The sequence below is a fragment of the Apteryx rowi genome, unplaced genomic scaffold, assembly GCF_003343035.1.
Source record: "Apteryx rowi isolate R43461 unplaced genomic scaffold, aptRow1 scaffold_4, whole genome shotgun sequence".
Lineage (NCBI taxonomy): Eukaryota > Metazoa > Chordata > Aves > Apterygiformes > Apterygidae > Apteryx > Apteryx rowi.
The window spans coordinates 5939726-5955938 of NW_020450529.1; the positions used below are offsets into that span (position 1 = coordinate 5939726).

The following is a 16213-nucleotide window of genomic DNA, read 5'->3' on the forward strand; positions in this document are numbered from 1 at the left end:
TTTTTTTTTTTTTTGATCTCGTAGATACGATTGCCAAGTTCTGCTTTCTTCAGAAAATACTTTAAAACAAATTGTTTTATTTCCATGTGCGGAGCAGAATTCGGAACTGCAAGTAATCAATTTTATTGACACAGTCTGGAAAAAAATGTTGATGAGAGTTCAAGGATGTGAAAAGATTGAAATTTCAAAGTACCTAACACTGCGTGTAGGAAAATTTCAGAAGTAATTTCATTAAGCAAAGAAATCTGTCGTGCAGGGATGTCTAAGACGAGAGTCTGCTTTAGGAACTAATGACATTACAAGGAGGTTATACAGCTGATTCGCCTTTAAAGAGGAAAAGTTTCTTAATTTCTCATACTAGTGAATCACAGTTTAAAGGCTAACACAATTTCCTTAACTTGTTTAAAATGGCTTTTAATGCTCTGTTAATGTAGGCAAATATTTGTGACTCAGTCTTGGGTAAGTGAGGCTTGCTCATTATTTCCTGATGCAAGCAAAGTGTAGGAAATTATGTGAACGCCATGCGGAGATGCTAAACAGACTTAAGAGGAGCAAAATTCGGTTACGGAAATTAAGTCTTTCTCATTGACTTCACACTGCAAAATAAATCTAGAGATTAAAAGGTATTACCTTCCATACAGCAAAAAAAGAGGATCTCTCTTAATACGTCTCAAATTGATTTACGGTTTTTCTACATAATATTCATCTGTGGTTGAAAAGGGGGCAACTTGGGGTCAAGTGATGTAGTGTTTCCATTTTTCCATATGAGTCTTACTGCGTGTGATAAAAGCAAACTCCTTTATTTTGTAAGTCTGCAGGAATTTCTGATGAAGTGCCGAGGTCACTTTTCTGTCGATGCGAGTAGGCAGCGTTTCTGAACTACTGTTTTCCCCCCCCCACCCTCCTCCTCCCTCCTACAAAGCGGGGCACCGTTTTGACACACACAAACACACGCGCACGCCGGAGCGCGCCAATCTGCAACTTATTAGCGCGCAGCACTGGAGCCCGTCCAGTGGTTAGAAAATTTCCTGCAGCCGGGAATCACAGCAGCCGGTGCAAGTGCCACGGAGCAGCGGCGGCAACGCGGGGCAGCCCGCGCCGCCTGGCCCCGCGCCCGGGCAGGAAAAACCAGCTGAGAGAGTGAAAACACAGTAAGATTGACGGGGTGCATCTGGGAAACGCTCAAAAAGTTTGCTTCTTGAAAAAAATTACCTTCTGTGATCGCGAGGCATCATCTGTTTTCCTGCAGATATTGTTTATAACAGGGTTTTCAAGCACTTGTCAAATAACCAGGAGTGAAGGAAACAGGCTAAAAAATCTCTCTTACCGTTCGGCTGCATCCTGCTGTATTTGGGGGGGAAAAAACCCCACCAAGCTCTCGTAGCGGAGGCGCGCGGCTCCCGCAGCGGAGCGGCGCCCGTGGGCAGGAGCGCGGGAGCCACCGGGCAGGGCGACCCGGCGGCGGCGAGGTGAAGGCTCGAAGCTGGTTTTTTTTTTTTTTCCCCGTGTTGCTTAGCTTTTGTTACCGAGCTCTGATATCATGGGCAAAATATTATAAACATATCGTGGCCGTAGCTTGCTTGTGTAACAAAAGATCAGGAACTTTTATTAAGTTTGTTTTCCTTGTCATATTGTAAAAATTTATTATGTGTACTGTGTATATTAGAAACAGATTTGGGTAATTCTGTCTAAATGAAGTCATCCCAGCTATTTCCAGACTGTCTGTTTTTGGTTGTGAATAATTTTCATACATCAGATGGTTGTCATATTTAGTAGCTCTCTACATTTTAAATAGGACGTATCCCGTTTTGAACTTCCATGGACTTTACCAGCCTCAATTTTTAAGGCTATTCTGTCGCACGGGGATTTTACATGGCTGCGTGGTGCAGAGAATGGCAGAACCGGACTGTTACGTTGTTTCGCCATATCGGAGTCACTCTGCTTCCTGCATCAAAGTAACAGATTTTAACAACTACAGTAGTACTTCTAGCTTTCAGCAGCACGCATGGGGAAGAGCCTGCCAGATACCTATTTCAGCTTGTCCTTTTGTGTTCACAGTTTGCAACAAACATGTTAAAAAAAAAAAAAAACACTACAGAAGAAGTACTATGTATCAAAATTTCTTTTGGGTTAAAAGGAACTTTCCTCCCGGAGAACGCAGGCTCAACAGAAGCGTGGAAGAAGTTAACGTTTAAATACTTTAATGTGTAGGTTTAAATCGTAGGCACATGGACGCATCAGCTGAGCTCCCAGGACCTCGCGCGTGATCCCCGGGCGACGTTTCYGTAGCCGCCGCGGTGAAGCTGCTCCCGGTGCGCCGAAGGGTCTGCGGGGATGGTCGCACAGCCGAATCTTGCCCTAAAACCCTCAACTTGGCCAGAAACGCTCGAGTTATAGCAATTTGTTTAAAAAAAAAAAAAAAAAAACAGGGAGAGCGGGAGAAAGGCATTTTGATCTTGCTTGTTTGAGCTGCCGAGAGCAGCTGTTTGCCTCATGTGTTTAAATCTCTAGAGCTAATATTGAAGTTTCAGGGCAACAAGTGCAACATAACAGAATAAGGAGAAACTAAAGCAGGCGAAACAATTGGAAACGCTGTTCGAATGYGGCTTTGGAGCTTGACAGCTTTACAACTGTCTAGTCAGGTTGGCAAAATATTTTGTGTGGTATGCGCAAAGCAAAAACAGTTACATTGCTGAAATGTTTTTATATTCATGATAAATGTAATCTGCCTTTTATAAATTACTAATCTACTTAAGGTGTAACATTAATGGCACCTAATCTCGATTCATTGAAAGCCTAGAAAATTAAAGTAGACTGAAGGCACAAGAAAGAAATGTACTTTGTGTCAAGATGAGGTTCGATGAAGCATAGAGAAGATGGAATAGATTATTAAATAAACTTGGAGAGAAGATGGAAAAGGCACTGAAATCTCTAATTTTGAAAGGAATTAGTTTACTTGATTATATGCAACTGTATCACACTCAGGAAAGTATAAGACAAATGAAAGCAAAACAAAATTTAATTGAGCTGTTATTTTGCAGACTTTGGCTCAGTTTCAGACAGCCTAATCAAATTGCGCTTTGCTCAAATAACTAATGTTAAATGCAGTCTACCAGCAGATGTTTAAACGGAGACTAATTGGAAAAATCTACATCGTGGCTTCGGCGTGTCTCGCTGCCGAAGTTGTGAGATGAGGCTTCGAGGCGGCCCAGGGTGACGCCGCCAGCGGGCTGCCGGGCGGCGCGTGCCCGAACACCCGGCGGCGCGTTTCCAGGGCGGCTCCTGCGATGGTTCAGTCTCRGCGCTTTCTTGCCGGTTCTGTCGCTGGCGCTCGGGCCGGGTTTGTCTCCGGCTGAGGTTACAGCCGTCGCCGAAGTCCACCGGAGTCGATAGATACCACTGGGGTGCATTTAGTTGCCTATGTCTGCTTGTTCTTTCAAACCAGTTTTACCCCGGAGCGACTCCAGCAGCGTCACCACGGCTGGTTCCAGTTTGCATAACGGTAGCAATCGCAGCCGCTGTGATTTGTTATTAGGATGGGTTTTTYTGTGCGCCTCGCTGTTCATCGCAACTTTGGGCCAAGCGGCTGTTCATGGCTTGTATCRCTGTATCGCTCACGGGCCTCGAGCGCCGTCGATCCCGCGGTGCAGGTGTTGTGCAAAGAGGGGAGATGGACCTGCTCACACGCAGTTTTTATAAAATGGAGAGAYGGGAAGAGCTGCCGTTTTCCATGTGCGGCTTGAGAAGGGAGGTGRAGGGAGTTGTCCGGGGCTGGGTGGTCCCGACCCAGGGATGTCGCAGCAGGGCGCCGTTCCTTTCGGACCCATTGCTGGTAAAATGGTGCACGAATGAGGCGGTATACGATTATTGCCCTTGCGCTTCCAAATGAGGTGAGGACACGCACAGATGCTCGCGGCCACCCTGCCTTCATGCAGGTATGGCAGCTGCATACCAACGTGAGACGCAATTGCTCACTGAACGCTTGGGAAAGCAAAGCCGCTCACTCGTCCTGCCCGCGGCGTGCGGAGGTGGGGTGCRGCTAAACACCCGCAGCAAACTTGTAGCCACAGCGCGAGGTCGGTCGGTCTAATCCCGTTGTGTTCGCTTGCCGGAAGAGGCTGCGTGAAGACCTGCTTGCTGGTGGTCTGTGCCCGCTATCACTAGTTACGCTGTGAATTGATGAGACTCCCGGGCCCCGTCTGATGCGACTTCTGTTCGGGCCCGGGCAGGGACCCGTCGCCCCGAAGCTGGGTTATAACCAATGCCTTCCTTTCTCAGGGAAGCGTCTTTTAAAGTTAATGCTGGTTTTGTGCAGTCTTAATATCCAGTATGTAATGGAGAGTAGCCAATCTGACTGTAAAAAAAATATATATATACATATATATATGTAATTTTCCAATTGGAGCCCTACAAAAGACGGATTATATTTTACGGCTTGTAAACAGCAGGGCAGATATTTCAGGAAAACGGCAGACAGCTGTAATTTTGTGAATGTGCACAAATTACTTGGAAAACAAATATTCCTCTGCCTACACAGCTGTATTCACAACCTGGGGACCAGAATACCTTTTGCGTGATGCTCGCACCTGATTCTGCAGCGCATAACAATGCTCAAATGAAGAAAATGTTATTTAAAAGCAAAGGCAGAATGAATGCTCTCTGCGAAAGCCTGCATCGCTGCTAGGGTGTGTTGGCACTGGATGTGGATAAGGCACTTCAGGAAAAATAAGAGCCAGCCGAAGCATTTATTCCTTCTCTGAGCTGTCATTTACGGGCACGCAGCGCTTTCCTGCGTGCCGGTGGTTCTTTTTGTGTTGTCCTTGTGTTGTGTGATAAGGAGTTTGTAAAGGGAGTCCGAATAACACAAGAGAGGGGAAAGAAAAGTCCCCAAAGTAAAAACAAGGCGAAGCAAGAGCAAGTAAAGCAGCAGCTGGCAGGAGCCAAAGGCCTCGCGTGGATTTTACGTCCAGCGTGGCGGTTATTCAAAGGCTGCGCAGATGCAGGTTGGAAGAGCTTGGAGGAATATCCTGCGGAAGAATTAAAGCTAGGAGGGAAAAAAGCCGCATGGGCAGTAGTTGCATCCCTCTTCCGTAGCCGTCCACGACGCTGCRGCAGTCGGTTAATGGAAGGGGTGAGCGGCGCGCCGAGCGGAGGAGCGGGGAAGCTGCCGCGCGGAGAGGTGACCGCCCCGATTTCACCCTCGCTTAGCGGCAGCAGCAAGTGCTGCTGTTGGGACGAGGTGGCCCCAAGACCTGCGCCGGGGAGCAGCCCTTCTTGCGATAGGAGCGTTAGTGTAACTCGAAACATAGTTAGGAGCTTTTAAAATCACATTATCCACAACTGACGGTACAAGAAATGGGAAGTTTATGGCTTTTATGGCTCTGCAAGGTGCCGTAGCTGTTATTTTTACTTGTTGCTTGGAAAGTGTGCTCCTTCCGAGTCCGTCATTCGGCAGTGTGTGCTGAGAAGGAAAACAAAACAGTTTCTTCGGGGAGAGCCCGCGGTGGACGCTCCAGACCAGCAACGGCAGCTGCAAAGTTGTTTTGTTGCTAATTCTGCAGGGGCGAGTGGAAGGGACCACCCTGCCTTAAAAAAAACAGAAAAGCCTTTCAGTTTATAACTTTGATTTTGCTTTAAACAAGCAAAAATAAAAAAGAGCATTGAACATCCGCACTCCTTGGACAGCATCGTATAAATAATTAGCGGGGGCAGTTTATTCATTTCTGGCTAATTTTGCTTACCGCCTAGAGGAGGCCCGCTCTTTTGCTTCTGTGCTTTGCCACTGAACTACTTTTATTTGAAGACACGAGGAAGCTCAGTTTCCCGGCGTGCCTCGCAAGCCAGGGCCGTGGTGGCGGCGCTGGGAGCATTGCAGAGGGCTCACGTGCACGCGGTTTGGGCGGGAGCCGCCGTCGCGGGTGATGTGGTCCCGGGGACCCCCGGCGTTCCCACGAGCCCGAGCAGCCCCTGACGCGCGGCCGAAACGCTGCAGAGTTGCATTTGCTCTAAACAGAAAAATGGAAAGGAAAAAAAAAATCCTCCCTCCTAAAATCTCACCGTCTGTTTTTTGTTTTTTTTCCCCCCCTTCTTGCCTGTGTGCATTAAAAAAAAAAAAATCCGGCTTTGTATTGTTAGCGTAGGTTTATGAGCCAGATTGTGCTACAGAGGAGCACTGATGTGTCTTCCCCTGAGGTATGGAAAGATCTATGTGTGCTAAGCAGGTGTTTTCGTTTGTTTAATTGGAGCTGAGTTTAGCACAATATTACAGATAAATGAATTACACATGTTCAGTAATTCATAGAAAGTGATCGTTGTTGTGCTTCGACACTTGTCTTCAGATTTAGGCGTGCAAAGGTAGCGCGCTGGCAAACGCGGATGAAGGTTCTTTCACCCCCCCCCCCAAAATAAATAAATAAAAAAAACAAAAAAAGCGGCCTACCTGAGGGAAGTCTGCTGCCTGGTCGCTAGCGCGGCGCTAGCTATTTCTTCTTTGTTTAAATCATAACATTTTCAATTTAGATAGTATCCTGTTTTGACAAGCTGCAAAACCGCAAGTCTCAGACAGAAACACGCGGGGCCCGTGCCGCCGGTCGCTGGCACCTCTCGGCAGGAAGCTCTGGGGCGACGCGCGCGGGGACGCCTGCCCTTATTTGCCGGATCCGGGAAGCGGTGCGGCCCGGCTTCGGGGGCGCGTTGCACCCGTCGCCGGAGGTTGCGCACGCGCGCTGCTTGGCGGCGGGAGAACAGGTTTGCTCCTTCCAGGTTTTTCTCTCGTTAGTACTTTTTGCTGCCTCTGTCTCACCATTTTTTCCCCGCGGCTGATGATGCCACCGCAAGCTGGAAATGCCTGCGGCCCTGCCCTCGCCGCAGGCCCYGAGCTGCTGTCCTGCAGAGGGCAAGAAAGCCGCGGAGCGGGGCGCTGCCGAAGCCTCCCTCGCGGTTTCGAGCCGTCCCCGCTCTTGGCCAAACTCCGGATGGATAATTGCGTTCAACTTACCCGAATTTCCCCTGCGCGTTGGCTTGCAAACGCTTTCCTCGCTCCCTGTGTACCAGTGGGACATGTGTGTGATGAAGGCAGCCCGTTCTCTGCCCTGCTCCACCCGCTGCGTTTCGGAGCCCCCGTCCAGCCGGACCACCGTTACCGTCCCCCGCCCCACTTTGCAGGCAGCAGGCACTGAACTGACGGACTCGCGTGGCTGCTGCCATAGAAGATTTCGTGTTAAAGCCGGTTTTGACACAGCAGAGCGAGGTTTGCGCAGGGCGCTTATGAGACTTTGGAGCCGCTGGCCAGAAGCGGCAACGTCTGGGAGTGAAAGTGCTGCAATCGCAGGGTCTTTCGCTGTAGGTACGGGCTGTTCYTGCGTGGCTCGAGCGGCTCCTCCGCGCCGAATCCCAGCACGTCTTTCCGGAGGAAGCCGCGGCACGCGGGGCAGCGGTCCGCGCTTGGACGCTTGATCTCACCAGTCCCTCCGTGTCCTCCAGGTTAAACGTTCCCGCAGCAAATCACTGCTGGAAATGAGTTGGAAGCTTTTAAAACTATTACTTTTTTGATTTTTTCCCTGCCGCGCGCTTCCATAGAGCGATTGCTCCGCAGAGGCTCCTGGGAATTAACGTGTGTCCAAACCCAGCAGCAATCTCAGAAGATTTGCAGCGGTGTAATCTATAAACTTTTAATTATACATATAGCTGAGTAAATAGCTTGAAATTTCTTTAAACTCTTTGTTCGGCAGCGTATATTAAGAAGCGCCCATCCCACGTGCACACACACACACACGTACACCCTTTTCCTTCCTTCCTTCCTCCTTTTACACCCACTTCCATCAGGGCTTTGGCTCGTGGCATCCTTCCTTGCCCGGCAGCCAAGCACCCAGCGCCAGGGTGCTCCCCGGGGTCACGTCTGCCRGGGGTCTCTGAGGACCCTGCAGAGGCCGAGGGCTCTGCTGGGTGTTTCGGGGAGGCGCAGCCCGTTGCGAGGCTGCTGCTCCTAATATCTTAAGGAGATGCAAATTGTTTGCGATGCCGCCTTATTAAACGGATTGTAGTTTTCCGATCGTTTGCGTGTTAATTGTGTTTAAGTAGCTGCCACTTAGACAACCCTAAAGTTTCCAGAAAGATAAATTGATTTTTTTTCTTTTATTGTGTTTGAAAGCAGCGCTGACGACCTATCTGGGCTGCTTGGATATTGCACTGTCGAACTGGCACTTTCCGCATGAAAATATTCCCTGGCAGTGCTTGCTTCTGTGTCTTCACCCTTCCCTGTGAAGGAGAAATAGCCATCATATTACTTTTCTTTATGAAACTCTCAATACCTTAAATACAAGGTGAGACCTAGTGGCTTAAGAGATTTATACTGGAGATAGCTTGCTTACCCCTCTGTTTGGGCAGGTCAGCTGAGCCTAGGGCAGGAGCTGGGGTCCGTGTGCGGTGGATGCTGCTGCCCCCGGGTCGATGGGGCTTGAAAGGGTCCCAGGGATTTGGGGGTACTTAATTCTTTTGGGCCCTTTGCAATTCTCAGCCATTTCTACTTAGATGTACGTCTACACGAACGTATTTAGAAGCAATCCAGCCATGCCGGGCACGTTAGCCGTGAATTGCCGGCAGACGTGAGCATCACGGGCACTGCTGGAGACGCTCGCTCTGCCCATGGGCATGGTGGTGGGGGACTTTATATCCGTTGTGCAGCCAAGGGAAGGTCTCCATCCGCAGCACCTTTAAGGCTCACTCTTGTGCGTGTTGAAATAATTGGCAAAGTTTCTCTTGGCTCCGGCTGAGCAACATGAGGTCCCCGCTGACCTGAGTTCAGCTTGGTTTAGAGCTGATTTTGATTGTACCTCCTTGCTAGCTTTGGCATAGAGCAAGCTACATGGTATCGTTTGTGTTTTATTTGTATTTGAAGTACCGTCCCAGAAAATGAAAAATAATATTTCCATATCAGCGCGTTCGTTCTTCCTAGATGGGGTTGAGGGCTCCACCCTGCGCGCGCTTCTGGCTGCTCCTTTCCGGCGCCGGACCCTCATCCCTTTTCTGCCTCCTGCTTCCAGGGACGCTCCCTGTTCCCTTTGTTTTCTGTTTGCATCTTTGTTGTGTGGCAGGATCAGTAATAATAGTTAATAATTAGCAGTTCAATAGCACTCTTCACCTTCAAAGTAATTCTGGGCATTAAATCAGTGCAGCTCCACTGGCAATATTACAATATTGACTTGCTACTTCGCCAGTGTCACAGAGGCAGCAAAACCTGTGTTTTTACGTAGGCCAAAATGGGGTCTTTTTTTTTCTTCTTTAAGAGCACAAAATTGGCAAAAAAATAAAATTTTCTCCGAGGCTGACACCTTGTTTGCCAAATTTCAGCAGAGAGCCAATTTTTAAAGCTCAGTAATAAACACCTAAAAAGTTCTGGTTTATAATGGCAGTGCTGAAAAGCCATTAAGCGAGTGGCTATAATACGAGAAAGCCCTCCGAAACCCTTGGAAAACCCGTTCAAGCTGGATGCAGCCCCGGGGACGCCGGCCTCCAGGGAGGCGCGGGAAGCGAGGTGGCGGCACCCCCCGAGCAGCCCTGCTTGGCCGTGTTTTCTCCTCGGGACCCACGGTCGCAAACGGGCTCGGCCGCCCCCGACCGTCTCCTTTTTACCAGCTAAATCTTCCCTTGCAGCGGGTGCTGCTGCGACACAGACCAGTAAGTGCAGCGTAGTAAAATAGTAAATCGACCCGTAAAAGAAATCAGTAAATGAAGGGAACTGCTCTTAATGTGCCAAGCCAAGATGGGTAATTATACCCGAGGACGTTTCCCAACTAATACATGTTAAAGGTGTAAACCTATTAAAGGAGAGATTTTTCTGTACAGGGAACTTATGTAGATAGAAGGATTTGCACTGTATTTTATTCTTGTGTTATAAGGTATAAGGAACGTTTGAGCAAATCCAGTCACTCCTATTATTGCAATATCATACGTTTTTTCATACCGTTTTATGTGGTTCTTCAAAAACTTTGGCACTAATTCTCCTTATATTGTTAGGAATTTTCTTTTACAAACAGAATTCTTTTTCTCAAATAGTTAATTAGATTTTGAACTTCAAATACAGTACTTATTTTTTTCTTTCTCCCAAGAATAGGGGTGTTAGATCCATTGTGCCGGCCAAATTACAGTTTGGAGAGTTACATTCTCTCTGCTTAATCACCCTGCAATTTCATTTGAGTGAAGGATTTTGTGCCTCAGGTGTCCTGAATTCCTTCAGAGGGCCGTATGGCGAAGTCGCTGCCACGATCCACCCCAGAAGGGGCTGCGTTTAATGACGGAAAATTGTTGTCTCCTCACGGAGCGTGAATAACCCAGTTGCGCTCACGGAGATGGATTTTTTTTGCAGCGTTACTCAGTTCTTASGCTTTGCAGCGCGGCGGCTCTGCCCCGGGTCTTCAGGCAAGTCTTTGGGCTTTCTCTTGCTATGTAAATGCAAATCTGCTTTAAGGGGCCCCAGACAAATGCCTTTATTTGCCGGGGCTCGCGCACCCGTTTCGCTCCCGGCAGCCCCGGCCCTGTGCCGGGCCCGGGGAGGCTGCGGATGTTCGGAGCTGGGGGCCCGGCGATGCCGGTTTTCTTGCAACTCCCTGGGAGAAAGGGATTGCAGCGTGCGGTAGCGGGATTTGCGTAGGAGACGGCCATGGCCTTGCTTGCAGCGAGGGGTCCCCTTGGGCTTGGCCGGGCGAGGGAGGACCCTTTATTTCGCTGGGTTCGGGTCCCGTCTGTTTGGAGGGGAGCTATGGATCGTGCCCTTGCAGGGGGATAGGCTCGCTGGAGGCCAGAGCGCGAGTACACCCCCAAAAAGCCCCAAAACGCTCAATGAGCCGTCCTTCATGTTGCAAAGAAATATAAACTGGTTGGATGTCCCCAAGGGATCCAAGCCCAGRGCGAAGTCCTGGAGCTGGGTGGGATGCTGGCTTAGCGCCTGCGGCTGGCTGTTTCTTTTCCGCTGGGAACCGAACGCCTAACACCAGAACGGTGGCCATGGCCAAAGGCCAGTGCGTAGATGTCGGGCTGGGACAGTCTGGGCTGCGCTGAGCCAAGACGAGTCTCCCCAAATCGGGAGGCAGCGAGCGGCAGAGAAGGGCCCCGCGGGCGCCGCAGGGTGGTGGCCGTGGAGAGGCTGCCCTTGCCTTCAACGGTGTCCACCAGCTTTGGACATTACGCGGTCCTGCCTCTCTTTGGCAATGCGTTTTACGCCCTGGATATGGAGATTCGGGCATGGTGACACCTGTTCCCTTGGGCAGGAGAGCAGCCGGGAAGCTCTTCCCCGGCGCGTCCGCAGCGCGGTGGCTTTCCGGTGCCCATCCCGCCAYGGCGGCTGCTGCCTCCGCACCTCCGTAGGGAGTAATGCAGGGTGTTGCTCTGTTGCGGTTACAAAATTAACTGTTTTCTTCTTGGAAGAGAAGATGAGCAAAAGCTCCTCTTCGGCTGCCTTTTTTCAAGAAATGCATCTTTTGAATGTTGGAGGAAAACTTGAACTACAAGTCAAGTAAATATACTGTATCGTGAAACCTTAGGGACCATTGAAATGAGAACAGTGGCCCATTACTGCTAAGAAGGTGTTTTATTGGGAATACGCTGACACACGTTCCCAAGAGAGCGAGTAAAAAGCGGCAGGATGCCCAACAGTAATACGGGTTATTCTCCCAGGCAGGCTAGAATATATAGTTTGGCGCTCTCAGGCTGCGTTTGAGTAAGCAGTATAATGGGCTAATAGGCATTTTTACATAAAAGGTCTCGTATTTCAWCAGAGTTATTTTAACTTACATCTGTGGCAATGTATGTATATGTGTAGATAAGCTGTTGTGTAGGTAGGTTTGATTTTTTTTTATAGGGGTGCTTTTTTGTGGTGGTTGTCAGATGAGGTGAAGCATCAAGTCTCCTGGCTATAGAAGCAAAGTTGCCAGGAGAGGGCAGTATATATAAAACTATATTTCCAGGCAGGCTGTACCTGCGTCCGCCCCAGAGCGTGGTGTCCCACCTCCAAAGGCAGAGCCGGCGGCGCTGGGGCAGCTCGGGCTCACCTTGCCCGCCCTTAAAATAACGCATCTAGCCAGGAAGCAGGAGATGATCTCTTCGGTGTGGTCAGGAGTTCAGCAGTTAATGCTTACCGGCAAAAAAAATCATTTGATTGACATTTGTTTTGTTGATGCTTCATTCTGGACTTCTTCTTCTTCTTCTTCTTCTTTTTTTTTTTTTTACCATGGCAACTTTAACGTAATGACAAAATACCTACTTTCGCTCTTGGAGCCATAGCTGTTGTCATGCCTAGTAGAGTATTTTGGTACACAGTGGTTGTTCTTTTAAAGTAGAGGTGTTGCCATCTCCTACCAGATACCACCACTGGTATTTCCTATCCTGAGCAGGCATTTGTGGTTTTGCTCTGTGTGACCGCTGTGTTTCAACCCATGGCAAGAATGGAGTTTTAATGGAAACTGCGGCATTTCCTCTACCGTACGTGACATAAATGCTATCTTGCATAATTAAGGAAAGTAGCAGAGAACCGTTAGTGGTGATTGCCTTTCAATATATTGTGTACTTTGGGGCAGAAAAATAATTTATGAATAATGCCCGTGCATACTTGGAACAATTTGCACACTGTGCTGTGAGTGATGCAGACCTGCTGGTAGAAGAGTGTGCTAATAAATTTTACTTTGTGRCGGAAACAAGAGATTACAGTTTATTAGGAAAGGAGATGGCAATTTATTAAGATCAGTCAAATATGAATGCAGAGCAAAATTGTTGCCGTTTTTATTTATTTATTTATCTTGAAGCTTGGGGGGGGTGCAATTATATAAAATCTGTTGTTTACCTGTGATGCTTGATTCATTATTAATATTTTTATGTTTAGAGGGAACCATAATTTTGCTGAAATGTCTTCCATAACTCCTGCACAATCATATTCATAACTCACCTGAATGTTGACATATCCTGCTGTGTATATATAAATTAACTAGTAACACTGGCATTATAAAATGATGCATTAAATGAAGATGTGAATGGTAATTTAAAGCATGCCATGAAGTGAAATTTAAACCATTGCACAGCACTGAGGGGATTTGAAGTGACTTCCTCCTGCAGAATTTGCAGGGGCAAGAAGGAAAAAGACAGTTTCACATCAAAAAAAGAAGTACAACATGAACACAGACATTACTGAAATGTTAATGGCTTCAGTGGTCTGTTTTTAGAGACCCTAAAAATTGCTTTTCTGCCTGAAAATATTTTACTATGCGGTGTCAGCTAAGACTATTAAAAATGAGCAAAAAAAAAAATGTTTACTTTGTACTTTTTCTCAGCACTTTGCGGATAATAAGTTTCACTGTTTCCTGTTTAGTCAGTTGTTTTCCCCATTTGTTTTCGTAGGTCTTTCAAACAGCAACAAGGGAAAATGAAGCATTCTCAAAACAGGAAAATGTGATTTAACCCCAGAAAAATGGGCCTGGGGATCCCGGAGTGGGAATAGTATCCGAGATGGCTTTTTAACTCAGAACTGAAAAAAAAAGAAAAAAAGAAAAGAAAAGAAAAGAAAAAAGAAAAGAAAAGAAAAGAAAAGGCAGCTTGCTTTTAAATTGGCAGGGCTTCCCAGCGCCGCGTTTCTCGCGCTCGCAGGCGGCGCTAGCACCGAGTTTGCCGCGTCTCGGCGCTCTCGGCGCAGCACATCTGGGTCGCACCGCTGGCTGCCGGCAACTTCGCCCAAGGCCACTGGTTTACTCCAAATCTGTCTGGCGGTAGCCGAGCGCAGGATTTGACCCGCCATCCGTTTCTGGAGAGCGGAACGGGAGCCGCTTGGCCCGGGCTGCCCAGGGGAACGGTCCTGAGGACGAGGACAGATGAATAGCTGTCTTAGGTAGGAACTGCCYGGTACGGGGACTAGGCATAAAATTCCCCGAATTAGGGCAGGTTGACTCTGATTATAAGAGGTTGCACCATGTGTTTTCTTTTCTTTTTTTCCCCCTCTCCACTGCCCAGAGGCAAATGGGGCTTTTCTGTTGGCAAGTCCGTGGCTTCTGTGTGAGCAGATACCTGCGGAAGTCTGTTAATAAAGTGTGTTTATAAAGTAAGGGCATAACGAAACCATTTCTTCCACTGTGTTCATCTCTGTCATAAAACCTAATCTAGTTCTCTGACTTAGATCTTAGAGCCCAGTATCCACRCTACCTTCCAGTGATTTCTTTTAACTCAGATTTTGTTTGTTTTTTGCCTGTGACTGCCACTTAATATGAATCGGATTTCACTGGTGTGCAGTGCCAAATAGCCACCTAGCCCACCACTTTCATCCCCGGTTATTTTTAATTTGTTATTTTATGCGTTCTGTTTCGAACATCCCTGTCGGATCTGATTGTTTCTGTGATGACTGCCCATAATTGAATGGATTTAAAGTGGGAGTTTATGGTTCTTCTTGGTCTTTTAAAATGTTTTGCTGGCTTAGAAAGGCATTATATTTCATGGTGACCTTACTTAACAAGTGCTACCATCTCCGTTACTAAGGGAATAGACTGAAGTTCTCAGCCCACAGCAGATGTTGGCTGAGCTTGCAGGTATGAAGCTTTTATACGAAAGGGCATAAAATGCTGTAAAAATACTGCCTGCAGGCTCTGTAGCCAGGATTCAGTGCTTAGACAGCAACTTTCATTTTCAAAGTGTTTTGCAAATATTGGTCTACAGAAGATCCCGAAATGAGTAGYAGCGTCCCCGTTTTGCGACGCGGAGGCAGAGCTGTGGAGGCCGTTGACTGCCTGTGGAAAGGTGGGCACGCAGACAGCTCCGGAGCCAGGCCAGGCATCTCCCACACTGAGTTCCTGGGAAGAAGGGCATCCATAGCTATGTTAAAAAAAAAAAGAAGAATTTCTAGGTGACTTCCCCAAGGCTAGGGAGAATTGTCAGTGCCAGAGGCAGCGTTGTGGTTTTGCTTTCCACAGCCTTATGCTCGCGTTAGGCTTTTTCTCTGCCCTGGAAAGAAGTGCCTTGAACAAAGTGGAGAGCTTCATATCGTCCCATTTCTCCGCAGACATGGTGGGAGAGAGCTCTGTGGGAAGGCACGCGACCGGTCGGTGATGGGGACAGAACGGGGGCACCGCTCTGTCGTGGAGCTGCATGTGCCTGGAGATGGCTCTATTAGAAAATACGAATCGAAGATGTGGCTCGATCGGGGTTTTGTGTCATGTTAGTGCTGGAAGTGTGCGCTGGGGAAAGCAAGATCAGAAATTTCCAAACTGGGCTCTGTGGAGCATCTTTTGACAGGTCTGTAGAGAGCTGCTGGGTCGCCTGGCCCCCCTCCTCGTTTTCAGCTGCAAAGTTGTATTAAGGGCATGTAAAATGCACTGAGCTGCTGCTCAGGGATGCTCCTTTTCCGTGTGAGCAGTTGGTGATGTTGCCACAGTGATGCTCTTTGCAAATGCACCGGGGAAGGGGAGGTGGTCCACAGGAGAAACTGTTGAAAAGTTTAAGTCTGTGTATTCTGGAATATATTCCCCAAGCAATTTGAGTTGCTGAGGATTACTTTGAAGTCCAGGACAGGAGGGATTCTCTTAAGCGCAGGCAATAATTACTCCTAGCTTGCCGCATGCATTACCGATTTATATTGTTATTAAATGCTCAGTGTGTCGGAGAGCGTGCGTATTTATCTGCTTGGCTCTGCACGCATGCAGCCCTGCTCGCAGCAGCCGTTCCCATGCCCCTGCGCGCTGACCTGCGCCGTCCGTGCTGCCCCTTTAAGAGGCAGGCGCGCTCGCATCCATGTAGGCTGTTTCTGGCAGATTTAGGGTCTTGCAAAAGATGCCCTTAGTCCCTTATTAAATATTCATAAGAGGGTGGGGTCGCATTTTTGTGACCTGAAAAAAATCCCATTAATAAATTTGTTATCTGACACGAAAACACTTTAGGGTGGAAAAGCAATCCGTATCGCATCCCATTTAACATCAGCTCCCAAGTTGTCAGTAAATCGGGTCCTTTGTCTTTGCTTCTTGTGAGGTTCTTTAGCAGCATAACTAATGGGGCCATTGTCTCACGTTCATTGACTCTCGCCAATAAAGTGCGTTTCTGGCTGCAAACAGCCCTAACGCGCTTGCTGCTCCCCGGATAACTTGCCTGCAAAGTCGCTGGCCGCGCTGATTCGGCCTGCGGCGGCTGCGTGAAAATGTGAGGAGCGGCGGGGTTTCGCGAGCGCCGCCGCCGCGTGGGAGCGGGCAGCCGG

At 48.3% G+C, this 16213-nt stretch overlaps 1 protein-coding gene across 16 annotated transcripts in view; it reads left to right on the plus strand.

The window, feature by feature from the left end:
• Positions 1-16213, plus strand: part of FOXP1 (forkhead box P1) — a 381192-nt gene that overhangs the window by 281957 nt on the left and 83022 nt on the right. The window contains exon 1 of one of the 16 annotated variants that reach the window (XM_026074880.1): positions 13840-13867. The exons of the other annotated variants lie outside the window; for them this stretch is intronic. The gene's annotated coding sequence lies outside the window, so the exon portion shown is untranslated. Of the gene's footprint in view, positions 1-13839; positions 13868-16213 lie in introns of those variants that run through there. 16 annotated transcript variants of the gene reach the window in all.